Raw genomic sequence first — 20120 nt, 5'->3', positions numbered from 1 at the left:
CAGGGCACTACAACCTCATGGTGGTCTGAGATTTCTCTCACTTCTCTGGCCAGTCCTGTGATGTGGTCACCTTCTGAGCAGCTCTTTTTACCTCTCACCTGTCCTGTCACACAGCTCTGAGTTCTGCCACACTCACTCTCTCATCTCTACTTTGTTTTTAATTTTTTACTTCTATACAATTTTTAAAGGTCCATTTACAGTTACTACAAAATATTGACTATATTCCCTGTATTGTATAATACATCCTTGAGCCTGTCTTACCCCTAATAGTTTATGCCTCCCAACCCCTAGATTTAACTATAATTCTATAGCTATAAAATATAACCCCTATATTGCCCCTCACCCCTCCCCACTGGTAACCACTAGTTTGTTCTCTACATCTGTGGGTCTGCTTCTTTTTTGTTATATTCACTAGTTTATTGTATGTTTTAGATTCCACATATAAGTGATATCATACAGTATTTGTCTGTCTCTGTATGACTTATTCCACTTAGCATAATGCCCTCCACATCCATCCATGTTGGTACAAATGGCAAACTTTTGTTCTTTTTTATGGTTTAGTAGTATTCCATTGTATACAGGTACCATATCTTCTTTATCCATTCCTCTGTTCGTGGACACACAGGTTGCTTCCATAACTGGCAACTGTAAATAATGCTGCTATGAACATTGGGGTGCAAGTATCTTTTTAAATTAGCGTTTTTGTTTTTCTCAGATATACACCCAGGAGTGGCTTTGCTGGATTATATGGTCGTTCTACTTTTAGTTTTTTTAGAAACTAAATTCTCACCTCTACTTTGAAACTAATCTTTCTCTTGGGCTCCAAACTCCCATATGGTGTCAGCATTTCTATTACTTGCCAGTTGAATAAAGGGGCTACATCACATGCAGAGTCCTTAAAAGATACCCCAGAGAATGGGAAGGCTTATCACACTAACTAGCATTTACTGAGCACCTATCACTACATGTCAGGCACCGTGCTAAGAATTATCCTTGCTACCCTTTCCCATAGTCCTTTGAGCTGCTGCTCATATGACTGTGATTTTACAGATTGAGAAACCGAGGCCTGGACAAGTTAATCCCCTTGATCAAGAGCTCATAACTTGTACAAAATGACACTGAAAGTAACTCTATCACGTGATTGGCAGGCTCAGGCTCCTGCCCACCACTCCACAGCCCTCACTGCAGCGTGCATTAACACCTGGGTCCATGGAACCCCATCTGTCCTCCGCAGAAGGGAGGCTGGAGGATGAGTCTTGAAGCTGGGTTTCCACAGCAACTGCATCCCTTTACTAAGTGCCATGGTGGCTTGAGGGGGTTGACGGAGATTCTGGGAACGTCTGAGCACCCCTAAGCCAGTCCCGCAGGGCCTGCCACGGGCTGCTGTGGAACATCGGCGTTCCTTAAAAATCCTGTCCTAACACACTGTTCTGATGCTCTTGGCCTGAGTCCTTGCAGCCGTCTGTGGGGTGGAAGTGAGCACCAGTCCCACTGCGGGTACCTATGAAGTGGGGCTGTACCCGATCCTAATGGCCTTTAGAGAGTCTCTTTCCTGCCTAAATGCCACTCAAGGGGCAGGAACAGCCCCTCTCGAAGGCAGAGAGGCTCTGAAATAACAAACAGCCTGACGCCAAAGGATGTCCCAGGACACTTGCTGAGGAAGTGGCAATGTTTGATCTGGACGCAGAGCCCTCCCCATCACAGGAGCATGCCCACCACACCACCCTTATGCTCCGTCACACGGCTGTCTCTCAGGAGCCCAGGAGAGCTCTGGGCTGGAACCTCACCCCATCAAGTACCTGCAGTCAAATCTGTTGCCAAACACTCCAGCTGCTGAAGGTGTCACCGCCAATAGCAGGGGTCACTCATCAAGGACACTCTGACCGAAGGACCTTTGTTTCCAAATGTTAATCCTGGAACCCCTCAACCCTTCACATGAACCTGTTTTTCTGGTTTTCTAAAGCTATCATCACTTCACGATATTTCAACAATGAGCTGAAACTGAGTGAGGCCAAAATACAACTCACAGAAATATCAACGCCAAGGCACGTTATTTCAATACGTCACATATGAAAATGGAAAAGGTGATGGGAAGGACAGAAATTTGAAACCAGTAGTTCCCTTGCCATCTCCGTGGGCTATTACACTGACAATGTTGTGATTCGCCCTCCCAAGGTCAGGTGGTCCATTCTCCTTAATCTCCGTAGTTATGGCTATACCATCACCATGAACACTGAATTAGTGAGTACTGAACCATTAAATATGGGGCGAGGCTCCTGTGGGCCCCTGGTCACAGCATTTTCCTTAACCAATCAATACACAACCTTGTTTTACTGTGTTTTTGTTAAAGGCACCTTATTTTCTACACATTGTTGATTTGTTAACACTTAACTCACAGCCAGCATCTCTGGCTTATCTAACACATATTTTCTCCAGAAGGCATATCACAACCTTCTTGCGTTCAGGAACACCAGACAAAACTTCAGCAAGACGCTTGGAGACCATTTTAAGCAGTGAAATCATCAACACAAAGCACAAAAATACAAACTATATATATATACATATGGCACTAAGTAAATCACGAAAAGGACGCTTGCCTACGGTGTGAGCTGAAACCACAAGGCAGAGTGATGCCTTGTTCCAGCTCAGCTGAGAACATTCACATGGGGCAACTCAGATTGTTTGCTGCTCTGCACATGTCCACAAATGGCCTCAACTATCGACTCTGGGGTTATAAATACATTTTAGCAAGTAGGCAAATTTGCAAAACTGGATGCTGCAAATAATGGGGATCATCTGCATTTCTATTCCATGCTGACTCTGCTCAGAAACCAAGGTAAGAATGTTGAGATTTCCAAGGGCTTTTAAAATTTTAACATTGGCCTTTATCTATAGAAATCCATCATTACTAAGCCACTTCATTATTGCTGGGGAAAAAATACCTGCCAACCTGAGGAGAGTATCCATTTCTAACAGTGATAAGTACTGGAGTCTCTGCTATTGGGTGCTGTTGGGTAGAAACATCTCAGGGTTACTAGTGAGGCCAGAGTCACATTTTGGGGCCCATCAGGGGCCCCACTGCTGACCACACAGGCACAACAGCCGATACCCAAAGTGAGGCAGAGACTGTAGCTGTTCCCTCAGCTGTCAACACAGCCTCTAGCTACTCCTAGGGCCCCTTTTTTTCAATTGTAATTAATTAGAAATCTTTCTGAACTCTTAAGGAGAAGTGTATTTATTTAGTTAAGTAACAGCTTATATGCAATAATAGTGTTTCCAGAGCTTAGAAATGGCTGGTCTTATGCCCTGATGGACACAGACTCCAGGTCCTGCTGGAGATTCCCATGATGTCAGATGGCAAAAGGACAGGTTCCCACATTAGGATGTTAGTTAAATGATGAGTGAAGCAGAATCCAGAAGAGAAGCCATCAGCCAAAACCAAACCTAGGTTTTCCTCCAGTGGAGGAAAATAATGCTCATATTCCAAAAATATTCATCCTCTTCCCTGGGCCACACTTTCTATCTATAGGAGACCTTAAGTTGGTTCACTTGAGAGTATTGGCAGGACGTTGAAACTGATCCTGGAGGAGCTCCATGCAACACAGCCCAAGACTTTTGCCCAACGTCACCTGCCAAAAACAATGACCTCATTGTGCAACCGTGCTCCTACTCAGACTGTCTCAGCCTGAATAAAATACCCAAGGAAAGCTCATGACCCACTTTGTTCTGATCTGATCTTCAACACACACCCAATGAAGAGGTTTCCCAGGTAACCTAACACCAGAAAGAAGGTATTTTTGGTTAGCAGACAGCAGTACTCTCTAAACAGCAATAAAACCATAAGTTGGCATTCTGGGTGAGTGTGGATTAATCCCCCACAATCAGATCATCCTGTGAAGCTATAGGATGCATGCTTTATAGGAGCACCCTATAAAGGATCTACAAAAGAGATCCTGGCCCCAAGCAGTCCTTGAACAGGACAGACACCAAAGAAATCCTGGCTGAAACAGATGGCTGTCCATAATCACAGTATGTGGGACACAGCTTTGTAGGACCCCTAACCTCCATCCCGCGAGGTCTAGAGTCTCTGTGCTCTCCGCCCTGTGACACTCACAAATACCCAGACGACGGCTTAGATAGAGGCTGCACCAGAGGCCAACAGAAAGATGCCCTCCCAACTGTAAAGGCCTGTTTCTGCTTTTGGTTTCTAAGACAGCTCTTGGGGTTTGTGCCCACATCCTAAGAGTACAGAGCATCCATATGTCACCTACTTAGCCTTGGTGTCTTTGCATTTCCAATAAAAATGAAGTATCTAGATGCTGAGTTTCATCTTCTTCAAAGACGAATGGAGCAAGAAGTTGACTTAGAATGCAAAGAATTAGACGTTGACCGAGTTTTTGTGATCAGCACACTGAGTGTGTCTGCAGTTAAGCCCCAGCACATACCTTAAAAGAAGAGATGCAAAAAAAAAAAAAAAAAAAAAAGTCAAAGGTAGTGTTGGGAAAAGCAGCAACCACTAAAGAATATTGAGGCATCTCCCTCCCTTGTTGCACGAATCAAGTCTCTGTACAGAGTTCTAAAGGACTATAGCATTTAGCAAATGAGAAAACTAGTTTTTGAGAGGGGAAAACGTATCCTGCTAAATGGAACTTTGATAAAGAAAAATCAGAACTTTAAAATATCTCAGATTCAGAGCTTGATAAAATATACTGCATACTGTGCTGATAATTTATAGAATGTATTCTTCCCTTTATCGTAAGGCTCTGTCAATCCCCAGCACCATTCCTTAACCTCCTGCCACTACCCATTTAATCCGTATGTGTTACAAGAACTGTCCACTCCTTTTTCTTTATGGATTGCTAATGCTGCTGGTTCCTTACCTCTTTCATGTTCCCCTCTCCTCTGTTCTGTCCAGTGTTTATGTTTAAAAATAAGCTAGTACCATCTACAAAGTAGTAGGAAACACGAATCCAAAATCTATATGCACTGACCCCCAGAACTTGAGAAAGAAGTGTCCATTGGATGACTTGGGTACATGTTTTTCCTAGTATATTTAATGAAGCTGCCAGGTTTTTGTTTTATATCTCTAGAAATTCTAAAGTTTTCTGATGACTATGAATAAATTTAAGTGCCATAGCTTACAAGTATTAGCATTTTGTTGGAAAATTAGTGTTTTCCCTTAAATACACAGTTTCAAATCATTTAAAAAAGAAGACATGCAGAAGGTAACTGAAGGAAGAGAGTGGCAGGATTTGAATCAATCTAGTACAATATTTCATTCGATTCTTCCATGCTAATGTGTTAATTGTTATCATCATGGGTCAACAGAAAAAAAGTGTCAAAAATACAACCGTGTCGTACTCAACAGCACACATATGTAAAGTTCAAAGACAAAGATGCCTTAATTTCAGTCGTTCATTCTCAAATATTTTGTCAACAGTTTGGGGATTTTTCTTCTTTTTTTTTTTTGGAATAGTTGGAAACCAAAGAAAACAATTAACATTTAATTGTAAAAACAATTACTTTATAGGATTTAAGGATTATGGCCATTAATTAATCCCCCAAGTATTTATTCCATGAAAATGTAATGATATCACCATTTAGCTATTTCTTTTAAGTGGTTATGTTCTTTGGACATTTTGATTGGATTTTCATTAATTGTTAAATACAGATCCCAGTGACCGTATCTTACCACCATTCAGTATTACATTCCCTGTCATTGGTAGAGTGCTAAACAATATTTTTAAAGTTTGAAAAATAGAACATGCTTTATTAAAACTAGTAATAACACACATTTAGGTAAAAAAGGAGGGTTATTTTTTTTCACCATGGTGAACAACAATCACACCCCAGAGGCTGAAGGACAGGAGGCAGCAGGACAGACAGCCGCCCTCAGCAGTGGCTCACAGGCTGATAACGAACGGAGTCAATTCTAAAAGCTTGGCTGGGACCCACGATCCAGAATGGCAAATGCAGGTCAAAGGCAAAGTCATATTCAGTACAACGGATGTTCTTTCTATCTTTTTAATTTTACTCTAAAATGTGAAACACTAAAACCAGAATTCTTAAAAATACAAGTCATATGACAGCCTCCCGTAAACACACCTCATACACTGAACATTATGCCATAGCAGGCTTCAATCCTATGTTTTCATATATAAGTATATGTATATTTAAAACACACACACACACACACACACACACACACACACACACAGAGGAAGTTACAGCTAAAGTCTCCTCTTCACATTATCTTCTCTGCTTCCCCACAAAAAACCAAGAGGGAGAAATCAGTACATTATTCTTCTCATTCATGTTTTTTATTTTTTGAATACTTGCATCTGTAAGTATTCAAAGTATAACTATATATAAAATCAGCATCATTCTGCAACTTTTCTACTCAGCACTATGCTTCCAAGATTTCTCAGTATTGATACATGTAGATCAACGTATTCATTTGAGTCTTATTTAGTATTTTATTGAATAAAGTACTGTAATTGATTTATCCAGTTCCCAACCAATTCGTCTACATGCCTCCTTGGTCACACATGTAAGGCTGTTTCTTGAGTATCTACAAAGAAATAAAAATAATTGGGATGGGTCTTTCCTTTTATATTTCTCCATCAATTTTCTTTCATAATTAAAAAAAAGTTTTTTCTCTTCATGCCTTATTTAAGAAACCCTTCCCTACACTGATGTTATAAAGAGATTTCCTGCTACATTTCTGTGAAAACCTTAATGGTTTGCTTTCCTCATTTAGATTTTAATCCAGCTAGAATTCGTATTTTTATATGGAATAAAGTAGGAATTTAATTCTTTCCATAAGAAAAATCTATTTCTTTCTTTTCTTCATTTATTTCATGTATTCCTTTTTTCACTTACTGAATAGTCCTTCCCACCCCTACTAGTTTTAATTCCATCTCTGCCATAAAAGACAGGTCTCTTTCTGAGTTCTCCCTTCCTTTCCCTTGGTGTATTTACCTGTATCTGGGCCAATATGATAAAGTTAATTTTTTATTTTATTTTAATAACTCCCTATTTATTTCCCTTCTTTAAGAACTTTGGTTCATCTGTCTACCAAAAAAAGTTATTTCTTTGCTTCACAATTTTTAGCCTAATGCATCTGTGTTACACATCTTAGAATATTTGGTTCTTTAGTTACATCCCCCAGCAGGAGGTAATAAAAGTATTTTTTTCATATTAAGAGCATTAAAGAGAATACAAATTGGTGACTTACACATTTTGTGTGTGTACCATGTTCAATGAAAAAAAATTCTTTTAAAAAACAGGCTGAGAAGAGATTGAATTTCACACGACTCAGCCTCTGATTTCCCAATCTTTAAAAAAAAATTGAATAGGTAAGAAATCTTTGCTCAAGGAATCATTTCCTTTTTAGACGTGATAAAAATGGAAATCTTGCCATTCTCTCAAAACATCTCGGTATCTTTGTTCTCCTTAAAGATCCCTCCTTTCTTTTAGCCACTATAAAGCCATCAGGGGGACACAGCCAAGAGTAGGTGAGTCAGCTCACCTGAATGGAAAGAAGAAAGACATAGTGGGTTCCAGCCTTCCACCTGCTGCATGTTTTTGGAGAGTCACAAAGCCTCTTTTCGTATCTCAGGGTTTTTTTTTGGGGGGGGGGGGTCATGTTTAAAATGGGAATCCTACCTCCCATTTGAGGATATTGTATCAATAATTTGGAATGGAGCATGAAAATTCTTTGTGCACTACAAAACCTCATTCACTAATTATACACCTGTACTGAGGTATAATTCAGTTGTAAGAGTCAGTTCTACATCCTAAGTACAAGTGCTTTGCCAGATATATATTTTTTAACTATTGTTCCCAGTCTGTGGCTTACATTTTCACTTTCATAAAAGTGCTTTTGAGTAGGAAGAGTTTTTACATTTTGATTAAATCCTATGGATAGGGCTTTTTCTTTAATAGCTGACAATTTGTGGCATACTCTATTTAAGAAACAGCTTTCTAAGCCAAGGGTACCAAGATCTTTTCTCATGGTTCTCATGTCTTCTTCTGGAAGTTTAATAGTTTGAGGACTAACTTTTAAATCTATGATCCATTTTGAGTTCATTTTTGTATATATTATATATATATATATATATATATATATATATATACACACACACACACATATATATGAATGGAAGTTTATTTTTTGCACAAGACTAAATTTTTCAGCAGCTATTGTTGAAAAGCTTATACTTTCCCCCATTAAACTGGCTTGGGACATAGTCAAAACTAAATTGACCATATATATGTGGGACTATTTCTGGACAATCTACTGTATGCCATTGGCCTAAATGTCTACTTTTACACCAATACTATACTAAGTTGATTACGGAGTTTTATAATAAATCCTGAAATCCAGTAGAGTAAAATCTCTATGTTCTGCTCTTTCAAATCTGTTTTAGCTCTTCTAGGTATTTTGCATGTCCATACATATCTTAGAATCTGCTTTCTACTCTCTGTAAACAGCTTGTTGAGAGTGCGTTGCCTGTACAGAACGAACTGGGGGAGAACTGACAGCTTAACAACATTGAGTCTCTGGATCCATGAACAGAGTCTATCTCTCCAGTTACTCATTTCATTAATTTCTGTCAACAATGTCTTATAGTTTTCTGTGTAGAAGAATTATGCATGTTTATTCAAATATACTCCTAAGTATTTTACATTTTGATGCTATATTAAGTGATTTTTTTTTCAATTTACGGTTGGAAGATTCTAATATATAGGAATACAGTTTATTTTATCTCAACCTTGTAAACTGCATCCTCACTAAACCCACTTACTAGTCTTAGCAGCATTTTTTAGGTTCCATAGGATTTTTAATACAGTGGACAGTGCACACACAGACAGATAAAGCCAGCCTAACTTCTTACGTTCTAGTCTCTATGTCTTTTGAGTCTTCTCCTTACCTTATCCAGATCACAGGTAACATCATTCAGTCCTTCCCAATTAAGTATGATGCTACACTGGTTTCTTTTTTTTTCATAAATTTATTTATTTATTTTTGGCTGCATTGCTGCACGTGTGCTTTCTCTAGCTGCAGTGAGCAGGGGCTACTCTTCGTTGTGGTGCAGGGGCTTCTCATCGCGGTGGCTTCTCTTGTTGCGGAGCATGGGGTCTAGGCACGCGGGCTTCAGTAGTTGTGGCTCGTGGGCTCTAGAGTGCAGGCTCAGTAGTTGTGGCGCACGGGCTTAGTTGCTCCATGGCATGTGGGATCTTCCCGGACTGGGGCTTGAACCCGTGACCCCTGCATTGGCAGGCGGATTCTTAACCACTGCATCACCAGGGAAGTCCCAATGCTATACTTTTTATTCAATTGCCCTTTATTGGTTTGAGGAAGTTCCTTTCTAGTCCCAGATTGCTGAGAGATGCTATCATGAGTAGATGTTGAATTTTGTCAAACGTCTCCCCTTTATCTACCAAAACGATGGCAGGCACTGCAATTACTGAAATGATCTGTTAATGTGGTAAATCACATGAATTGATTTTTGAATGTTAAACCAACTTTGCATTCTTGATATAAATTCCATTGTTTTGCTGGATTAAATTTACTAAAATTTTTTAAAGAATTTTTGCATCTATGTTCGAGAGAGATTGACCTGTAGTTTTCTTTCCTTGTAATGTATCTGGCTTTGGTATCAGAGCAATCCTGGCCTCATGACATAAATTGGGAAGTATGTTCCGTCTTCTATTTTGCAAAACTTGAATAGTACTGGGATTATTTCCTCCTTAAATTTTTGTAGAACTCACCAGAGAAGGCGTTTGGGCCTGGAATTTTCTTTGTAGGAAGATATTTAACAACGTATTCAGATTATTTCATACATATAGGGCAATTCAAGTTATCTATTTCCTCTTGAATGATCTTTGCTAGTTTGCTTTCCAAGGAATTTGTCCATTTCATCTAGATTGTGGAATTTATTGGCATAAAGCTGTTCATAATATTTCCTTATCCTTTTAAAGTCTGTAGGATCTATAGGGACAACCCCTCTCACATTTCTAATACTGGTAATTTTGTCTATCTTTATTTCTGGCTAGAGATTTACCAATTTTATGGATCTTCTCAAAGGACCAGTTTTGGGTTCACTGATTATCTTAAAGTTTTTCTGTTTACAATTTCATTGTTTTTTGCTCCTTTTTATTTCCTTTCTTCTAATTTGTACTCCTTTTTCTAGTTTCTTAAGTTGGAAGCTTATGTTGTTGATTTGAGCCCTTTCCTCTTTTGTACTATATACATTTGAGGCTACAAATTTCTAAGTGCCATTTTAGGTGCACCCTGCAAACTGTGATCCATCATGTTTTCATTTCATTCAGTTCAACATACTTTCCAATTCCCCTTGTAATTTCTTCTTGGCCTTCAGAGTTATTTAGAAATGGGTTGTTTAGTTTCCAGATATTGATTGATATTCCAAACTTCTTTACGTTATTGATTTCAAGTTTAAGTCCGTTATGGCCAGAGAGAGCACTTTGTATGAAGTAATCTTTTTAAACTTAGCGAGACTTTTAGGATCAAGAATATGGTCCCTACCCTCCTGCACTGTTGGTGGAAATGTAAATTGATACAGCCACTATGGAAAACAGTATGAAGGTTCCCTAAAAAACTAAAAATAGAACTACCATATGACCCAGCAATCTCCTTGAGAAAACCATAATTCAAAAAGAGTCATGTACCACAATGTTCATTGCAGTTCTATTTACAATAGCCAGGACATGGACCCAACCTAAATGTCCATCAACAGATGAATGGATAAAGAAGATGTGGCACATATATACAATGGAATATTACTCAGCCATAAAAAGGAACGAAAGTGAGTTATTTGTAATGAAGTGGATGGACCTAGAGTCTGTCATACAGAGTGAAGTAAGTCAGAAAGAGAAAAACAAATACCGTATGCTAACACATATATATGGAATCTAAAAAAAAAAAAGAAAATGGTTCTGAAGAACCTAGGGGCAGGACAGGAATAAAGATGCAGACGTAGAGAATGGACTTGAGGACACGGGGAGGGGGAAGGGGAAGCTGGGACGAAGTGAGAGAGTAGCACTGATATATACACTACCAAATGTAAAATGGATGGCTAGTGGGAAGCTGCTGCATAGCAAAGGGAGATCAGCTCGGTGCTTTGTGCCCACGTAGAGGGGTGGGATAGGGTAGGTGGGAGGGGAGAGGGATATATATATATGCATTTGGCTGATTCACTTTGTTGTACAACAGAAACTAACACAACTTTGTAAAGCAATTATACTCCAAAACAGATATTAAAAAAAAAAAAAAAGAAAGAATATGGTCCCTCTTGGTAAATGTTCCACGTGTGCTTAAAAGAACACATATTCTGCATTGTTGGCTGGAGAGTTCTATAAACATCAATTAGATCAATTTGTTTGGTAACACTTTGTGAATCTCCTATATCCTTATTGATTTTCTTTCTTATTGTCCCACCTGCTTTTGAGATAGGGTGTTTCAATCTCTGAGCTAGATATGGGTTTTTGCATCATCTATTTTGCATCTCTCTTATTAGGCGTATAACGATTTGGAACTGTTAGGTCTTCTTGATGAACTGATTCCCTTTGCATTAGGAACTCTTTTTCACTGGTGCTTGCTCTCCAGACCTTGTGCCAGGAATTTATCCATTCTGCTCTTTCCCAGAGGTCCCTCCTCGGGCCTGTGGTAGGTTTCTCCCCTGTGTGTGTGAATCGGTGCTCAGGCAGAAACTCAAGGTACTTTCTACGAACCTCCGGAGCTCCCTCTCTCTCTCTAGTTCTCTCCTCTCTCTTCCTAGGTTTTCTGTCTCGAGAATTTCAGCATCTTTGCCTTTCCAAACTCTAGTTTCTGGGTTTTCAACTCTGTGAAATTGCTGGGCGAGGATGATGTTAGTGGCTGCTGAGAAAAGGAAATCTGAAATACCAAATACTGGGGAAGCTAAGTGAGGCGTTGCTTAGCAACTCTTAATAGGAAATAATTTAAACTCGGGATGTATTTTTTTCCCGAGAACTTGCTGCTCCAGCCTGGAGTCTAGAATTCACTCCCCTTCACGTCAGCAGCTCCCCTGCACTCACACACACAGTCCAAACAGGACAATCACAGGTTATATTATTCACCAATTCCCGTAAGTATGTTTCTTTGGATATGACAACAGCATCCAAGATTCAAGGCCAAAGTAGCTGGAATTCTATGACAAGCAGCGTTTTATAAAATCATTTGGCAAATACAAGGGACATGATGCAGGAAGCCCTAAGATAATCACCATCAAAAATGTCTCCATTTAAACAGAGTCAGTAACAGATGTTTTGGAAGCCTACAGAACATTTTTCCTCCCTTGTAAAGTTCCAGCTCTTTCAGGAAAACACTACAAACTCCAGACTACGGTCATGATTCCTTCTTCTGACCGCACACTGACTTCCCCAGAGGCCCTGACTGCTGCACACACAGGACCAGCTTCCTTATGATGGTGGCCACCCCCTAGGACACGAGTGCCTTACTGGAAGAGCCAGTATCCCAGAAAATGGTCCTTTGAGCCTGAGGGGTTTTTCCTACAGGGAAGAAAGGAACTGATTACTGGTGCACACACAGATGCTAAGACAGACCCAGATGAGAAAACCAGCAGAAAGAAGTGTAATTACAGGGAATCTGTTAATAAGGGAGTTATGTTCATTTCAGTATGAAAGCAGTCATTGACTTCCAAACAATTATGCTGACTAATATGGACACACAGACATTTTTTCCTTGGGCCGAAATGTCCCGTTTCTCTTACTGACTCGTCTGATGAATGAAAATACCTCCAACTGGGAATATCACTAGCAATTCAGAACAGTGATGCGATCAATTTTTTGGCATCTCTGAAGCAACAGCTCCCACCCCATGAAGTTTTTCCAAATAACATGTAACAGAACAATACAGAATTCTCCAGGGTGCCCCCTTCCTCGTCACATAATAATCTGTCATTTGCTGAGGCACCACAGGAAACACCCCACAGTCACCAATGCCGAGGCACAGAGTAAGATGGTGTGTGATGATCACGCACAGTGCCAGAATGTCATGTTCAAATTCCAGCTCTCTTCCTAATTGTGTGACTTTGGGAAAGTTGCTTAACCTCTCTGGGTTTCAGTTTTCTCATCTTCAAATTGCACGTAATAATAGTAGTGACGTCGCAGGGTTGTACAGATCAGGAAGGCATGTATGTAAAGTAATTGAACGGTGCCCGGAGCAGGGAAGAACCAGGACCGCAGAAGTGTCTTCTCTCCTTACAGGATAAGGGAACGAGCAGACAGATATGTCATGCGCGCACTCGTTCAATTAGTTCCTCAAGTATTTGCGTTGTGATCCCCATGTATGTGACACTGTGCTGCACACTGGGAACAGAGCAGCAAACAAAAATGCCTCCGAGGGCTTCCCTGATGGCACAGTGGTTGAGGGTCCGCCTGCCAATGCAGGGGACACGGGTTCGTGCCCCAGTCCGGGAAGATCCCACATGCCGTGGAGAGGCTGGGCCCGTGAGCCATGGCCACGGCCACCCAGCCTTTAAAATGTATGTTGATGTGGGCATGGGGTGGAGGGAGGACCGCAAAAGCTCAGAGGTGAGAACGGCAGCATCCCTTCCATTGCCAGATAACAGTTTAATGAAGATGCCAATGTTAAGTACCAGGGCTCATGCTCCTCTAAAGAAAAGCACGGGAGGAGAGAAAAGAAGAGGAAACACGGAGATTGTTCCAGAAACAACAGCAGACTTGTCTCTTCAAGCAAGGTCAGGGCTGGGAAGCCCCAGTGAGGGTGGTGATAAATCCCCAGTTCACTGTACAGCCTGTGTGGTTTTCACAACACTCCAGCTGGGAAGGAACAGTAGAGAGAATACAGCAATGCCACCTCCGTGCTCAACAGCCAGAAATATGTGGGGATCTCAAAATAACTTCACTTGGGGCTGTGTCCAGCTGTGCTGCACTTCCTTAAAATTCACATTTCATCAGTACATTCCTTGCCATTATTAAAAAAAGGGGGGGTTAAAAAAACCCTACACCTTTGTTGTTAAATGAAATAATTTTTATATTACTTTTAACTTTTCTCAGATACGTTCTTCTTCATATTAAGTCCAAAATGTCCCCTAAGAAATCAACCCTGGCACACAAAAGCACACAGAGATGGCTTTCTTGGATACTTAGGAACAGGCTGGATTTCTCCTCTCATTCATAGGCTACTAGGTTCTTCCAGGGGTAAATACATTCTTTAACAGCTCTCCAAGTGACTGCACTTGAAAACTGACTCTGTGCCATTTCAAAACCTATGAGAGGCCTTGCTTTTCTTTCATTCTCACCCATTTTCAATTTAAAAAAAAGATGTTTGAACACTGACGTCCTATTTTTGTAGGAAAACACACATAGGTACATGGTGAATGTCTGGCATCCTTTCAGGTAATAGGGCACAGAAAGTCTCTTCTTCCTGGAGCAAAATGTTAGCCTTTCACATTGGTAATTTAACAGATCTATACAGTAACTGCAGCCTGGTCTCCCTGCCAAGGCGGAAATGGGGTTGTCAGACATGGAAGTTTTTATTTAACTCTAGTCAGTGGGCTCTTAATACAAGGGAAGCAGAACTCTGGAATCAAATGCAAATATGACTCACTCTCTGGTCCTCACTTGGCCAACCCAGTGGCTACAGGCTAACATCAGCCATCGTAGGCGACTGCCTTCCTGCCCTGCCACCTTCTCAATGTCTTCTCATCTCAGAGGGAAGGACCTAAGTCAGGGGTTTTCAGCTGAGATGGAATGGATTTGTCTTGATAGAAAGTCATAAATTAAAACATCACCTAAATGTTTAGGCTGCACTAAGTGAACCAAAGACATTACAGAAATGTATCAGGCAAGAAAAGTGTCATCATGTCACTCAGGTAGAAACCCCAAAGAAGCACCTTCATTATTCGGACTGGCAGAGTAAACCAACCTAATGTGCAAACGTTCGTTTATGATGCCCTGCTTGTTCACAAGGCAATGGGATCAACCACCAGGTTATTTTCTCTTTCTGTTCTGTTGATTTCAGCAGGCTATTCACACACAAGCATGTTTCTAATTCCCAGACACTGGTTTGAAAATGGGTCAAAAACCTCCACCGCATACATTTAATCCCCAAGTGGATTTGTGGTTTAAGTGAAGGTCGACATCAAGAGCAGCTGTCAGATATCTAAAAGGGGGAAGGAAATATCAGAATCACAGAGGCCCTGAGATGGGACTGGCTTCCTGCAACAGGACAGCATCCTCTTAGGCAACACTGTCTTCCCGTGAAATAACATCTATCATGAGGTGAATAGTGTCCCCCCCCCAAAGATGTGTTCAAATCCTAACTCCCAGTACCTGTGATGTGACCTTATTTAAAACCAGGGCCTTTGCAAACATGGTCAAGTTAAGAAGAAATCACTGGGGTTCCCTAAGTCCAGTCTGATGGGTGTCCTCATAAGAAGCGAAGAGACACAGGGAGAAAAGTGCCACGTGATGACGGACATTGCAGAGGTGTGTCTACAATCCATGGAACACAAGGTTACCGGCAGCCACATGAGGCTGGAAGATGCAGGGAAGGGTCCTGCCCTGGAGCCTTCAGGGGGAGTATGGCCCTGTCCACATCTTGATTTCAGATGTCGGGCTCCAGAGCTGGGAGACACTATTTGTCAACCTCCATTAAGCCTCTTTCAACAGGACTTACCTATCAGGAAGGCCCTGCGTTCCAGAGGCCCTCAGACAGGAAGCACTGTCATGTCGTGTGGTGGCCCGGGCACGTGCAGAAGAGGGGACTATGGGCCCCAGACACAGTGCCGCTGGTGTCTTAAAAAAATAAAAATTATCCCATTTCCTTTACCTAACAGAACAGAGGAAACAGACACCTTGAATCCTCCTCTGCTGAGTTCAAAATCGTTCAAGTATTTTCAAACATTCAGAAAAAGAAGATAAGGTGCATCAACAGCCCCTCTACCGTTGATCAATGAGGAGCTCGTCACAGCACATGGCGGGCATCTCAGCAAGTCAGCCGGAGCCAGAAGCAGGCAGAGAATTTCCCTGCAAAATGCAGACGCTGCCACTGTAACAGCTGGAGACCCAGACTCTGCAATTTATCACCCAGTTTCCCTCTGAATGTTTGGAACCATCAACAAAATATCATTTTTAAATACTTTTTGTCCAGGAGGCAGCTGTGTGGAACAAATGTCAGCTGGGTTGGGATGCTGGCAGCGCAGGGTAGGAGGGGACTCCAAGCTGGGGGCGTCTTGAGCTGAATTAAGATGAGAGGCCTCCACACGCAGTCAGGGCTGTGAGGGCAAAGGCACTGAAGTTTCGTCTTCCGTGTTTTCCTTATTTCCCCAGTGACCCCTTCCTAACCACACGGGTGACCAATCTCAAAGCTGCCACCCTTTCACCTGAGGGTACTTTCTCCAGGATACACGCTGTGAAATCACTCATCTTTGCCTGATCAAAACGGAACCATCACTCTTAAGTCGTGCCCTGGCACCTCTACAGTTCCACTTACTGAGGCTTTGAGAACTGGGTCTAAATTTAAAAGACAACATTGAGGGGCAGCATCTTAAAATACAGAGTTTCTCAGACTCAGCACTCCAGACATCTGAGGATGGATAATTCTTGGTGGCGCTGCTGACCTGTGCATTGTAGGGTGTCTGTAGCACGTTGAGCAGCATCTATGGCTTCTACTCACTGGATGACCCCCAACCAGGCTGTGACAATCAAAGACGTTTCCAGACAGGGACGAACGTCCCCTGGGGGTGAAATCGCTCCCTCTTGAGAACCACGGTATCACGGATCAGAGTGGCCTCTGGAATCAGACCCCCGAGTTCAAATCTCCTGTCCTGCTCACCTGCAGCCCGGCCGGGAGCAAGGTACCCGTGGTGTGGAAGCCTGGGCCCTTGGGGAGCCTGGGTACGATGGCGCCCACCCCACGAAGCTACGCGAGTATTGGATGGGTTTGTGTAAGGGAAGCACCCAGAACAGGGGTGGCACCGTCCAGACGACGCCCGCACCGGCTGTTTCTATTCTGGGTTCTGCACTGGAGCTGTTGACGGCCGAGATCTACACTCGACCCACCTGTGCAAGGAAGAACCCGCCTCACCCAGAGACAGCTCTGCCTTTGCCCTGGGCTCCTGGGAGGGGAGCTCCAGGCCCCAGGAATGCCCCACCTGATAGGACTCTGTTTGCCTGGGGGCTTTGGCCAGCAGACTGTCCAAATGCGATTCACGAAGGATGCTCAGGGCCACGCAGTGTCAGCTCTGTCTACAGAGAGGCTGAGACCGACAGTCAGCCACGCAGGCAGCACGTGAGGAGTCCCCGTCAAAACCCCGGACACACAAGGCTCTGCTGACCCTCGCAGGCAGGCGGTATTCCCCATGCACAGCGCTACATGTTGTAGCCAGGCGGGCAGGGCTGTTGTGTGACTCCCCATGGAGGGAACCATGGAGGCTTTAGAACGGGCAGTTCTCCTGAATACGTCCCCTGGCTGATGCTAATCTGCCTTCTTTCTTTGTAAGAGACCATAACCAGGAGTATTACAGCTTTCAGTGAGTTCTGTGAGTCCTTCTAGCAAGCGATTAAGCCTCAGGGTGGCCTTGGGACCCCTGAACTTGCCCTTGGCGTCAGCGGTGAGGGGCCCTGTGTGGACTGTCCCCGTCAGTGCAGCAGGTGGTCTCCTGCATCCCCTCACAATAATACTGTTCACAGAAACACCTTCTAGTGGGAACCATTCCTTGAGCTCACTTCCTCAAGCACACTGAGCCTATTCTAACACTTCTGGAAGGTCAGCGTTCAGTGAGGGGCCTGCATCTGTGGTGCTGATACCAAAAGACGCCAGAGAGTAAACCTGGGGTCAATCTGGCAGAATAACTACATTTCAAGTCCCCTGCTGAAGGGGCAGGGGTAGCCGGGAGTTCTGGGCAGGATTTCAAGTTCCAGTGGAGGCACAGGGCCCAAAGCGCCCCTCTTCCGGCAAGAGGTGTGAGCAGCCCTCCAGCATGAGGCGTGCACCCTGGCCAAGCCCCCGGCTTAGAAACACTGGCCAGAAATAGCCGCAACCGCCGAGCCCGGCTGTGGCCTTTTCTGGGCACCAGGCACACACAGCTGTGCTCCTACAAGCCTGCCCAGGCCACCTGCCACATCAACAGGGCTGAGGCTCCACGCAGGAGCTCTCTCTGCCCAGGGCCTCGGCGGCATGAGGGTTAGGGCGGGATCACGGATCGGGGGGTGAAGACCCCCAGCTCAACTTAAAGTCGGAAACAACAACGTCAAAGCTGATGCCAAGAAACTGAGCCAACCAACTCAACACCTGGGGAATCAATCTGGAAAAAATGGAAGTAAAATGACTGTGCGATAGGTATGTTTAAGATGCTTAGAGAGGTCGCGTCCAAGCGGGCAGAGAGCAGCAATAAAACCAAAGTGTATGTTATAAAACCAACAGATAAGTGAAAACGGAACAAGTAGATACACACGCACACACAAATCCAACAACAACAAATCTGAAAGTGAAAAACTACAGTCATCCACTAAGGAGAGCACTGCACAAGCAGCTCTGGGTGCTCCTACTGGCAGAGAATGCTCAGGGGTGCGAAGACACAACAGCCGATGATGGTCACATCCACCCCCGGACCCCGGAAGGAGCTTATATTCTTGCAGGGGAGACAGTTGATTAACAAAGAGAGGGGTATGTCACGAGCTCTGAGGTGCTGTAGATCATCATGAGTGCTACAGAAAAACAAGAAAGATGGGGGGTGGCCCGGTGGGGTGTCAGCTGGACATCTGGGGAGGCTGCTCTGGGAAGGGGCCCGATGAGGTTAATGAAAGTAACAGTAGAGCTTTCACTGAACATGACAAACTGATTCCGTAATTCACATGGAAAAGTAAGCTCAGAGGATTCTGAACAAAAGGAAACTGCCGTTCCAGATAGTAAGGCTTCTTCTAAAACTATTTTGTTAAAACAAGGTGGCACTGGTGCTAGGAGAGGCCACTGGGTCCATGCCACAGAAGGCAAATGACGCTCTTAACCGGTTTTCTGTTTCTGTCCACGTGCACTGGTGTGAAGGCGGAGGGACCTCGGGCCACGCGTGCCGTCGATGGCAGCTGGGTGAGGGCGTGTGAAGGACAAAGCGGGGAGCAGAGGCGGGGAAGGAGCTGGCCGGAGCGTGGAGACAGGGGTGGGGGGTGCCCAGCCCTGCAAGAGGCTTGAACGGGGGCATGAGGAGACGGCCAGGGGAGCTTCCCTGAGCACTGGGGCCTCTTCGGGGAGCTGCAGGAGAGGAAAGGCACTGTTTCCACCTGTGCTCACCATCACAGCATCCTTTAGAGCCAGAGGGACCAACCTGAGTTCACTTCGTCCAGCCTCTTCCTTTGCAGAAGAAACCGAGGCCCAAAGAGGATGATGGTTTGGCTGAGGTCACGGGACAGAATTCTCTGGAAACCTCATCCTTGGGCTCACCCAGCGCTCTCTCAGCTCAGGCACGTCAACCCTTTTGTGCGTTCCCATCTTGAATCTCTCTTCTCCGTTGGCCTCCACAGCAATTCACCCTCCCTGGGCCTCATGTCCTAATGACCTCTCCTCTACCCATCTGTGGTTCCTGTTCCTCTCCTACCCCAGGCTCTTGAGTCGCCACCAACTCAGGGACAGCCCTTGGTGCTCAGTTTCATCTCTCCCTGGAGGGTGACAGAACCCCTTGACTTCCATCACAAACTTGAAGCTAGTAACTAGCACACCCCCATCTGCGGCCCACATCTGTGCCCTGGACGACCCAGCACTTGACCAAGCAGTCAGCAGGCTACAGCCTTGTGGCAGCAGTACACAGGGAAAAGCCCATTAGACTACATTCTCCTGAAGATCTAACATCCTCCAGACATAGCCATTTTCTAAGTCAAGAGCCTCCCCAGTTTCAACATGAAGAACTATGGGTCTCCCTATTGCTATGACGTTATCACGTTGATACAAAGTCAGTATCACAGCCATCTGTCTGTAAGAAGGGAGATCCAGTCACTGAGAAAGAGTTCAAGGGCAATGACCAGTCTTTGAAGACTTAGAGGCACAAAGTGAGGCTCCAGTCCCAGAGGGATTCCAGAATAATGGGAAACTCAGG

General features: G+C 43.6%; 1 protein-coding gene across 1 annotated transcript in view; it reads right to left on the bottom strand.

Moving 5' to 3' along the window:
* Positions 1–20120, bottom strand: part of ADCY2 (adenylate cyclase 2) — a 445822-nt gene that overhangs the window by 405744 nt on the left and 19958 nt on the right. The gene's annotated exons all lie outside the window — the stretch shown is intronic.

This window comes from Globicephala melas, chromosome 3, assembly GCF_963455315.2.
Source record: "Globicephala melas chromosome 3, mGloMel1.2, whole genome shotgun sequence".
NCBI classification, from domain to species: Eukaryota; Metazoa; Chordata; class Mammalia; order Artiodactyla; family Delphinidae; genus Globicephala; species Globicephala melas.
Note: the sequence above shows the minus strand (reverse complement) of the source record. Positions and strands in the feature narration are given on the sequence as shown.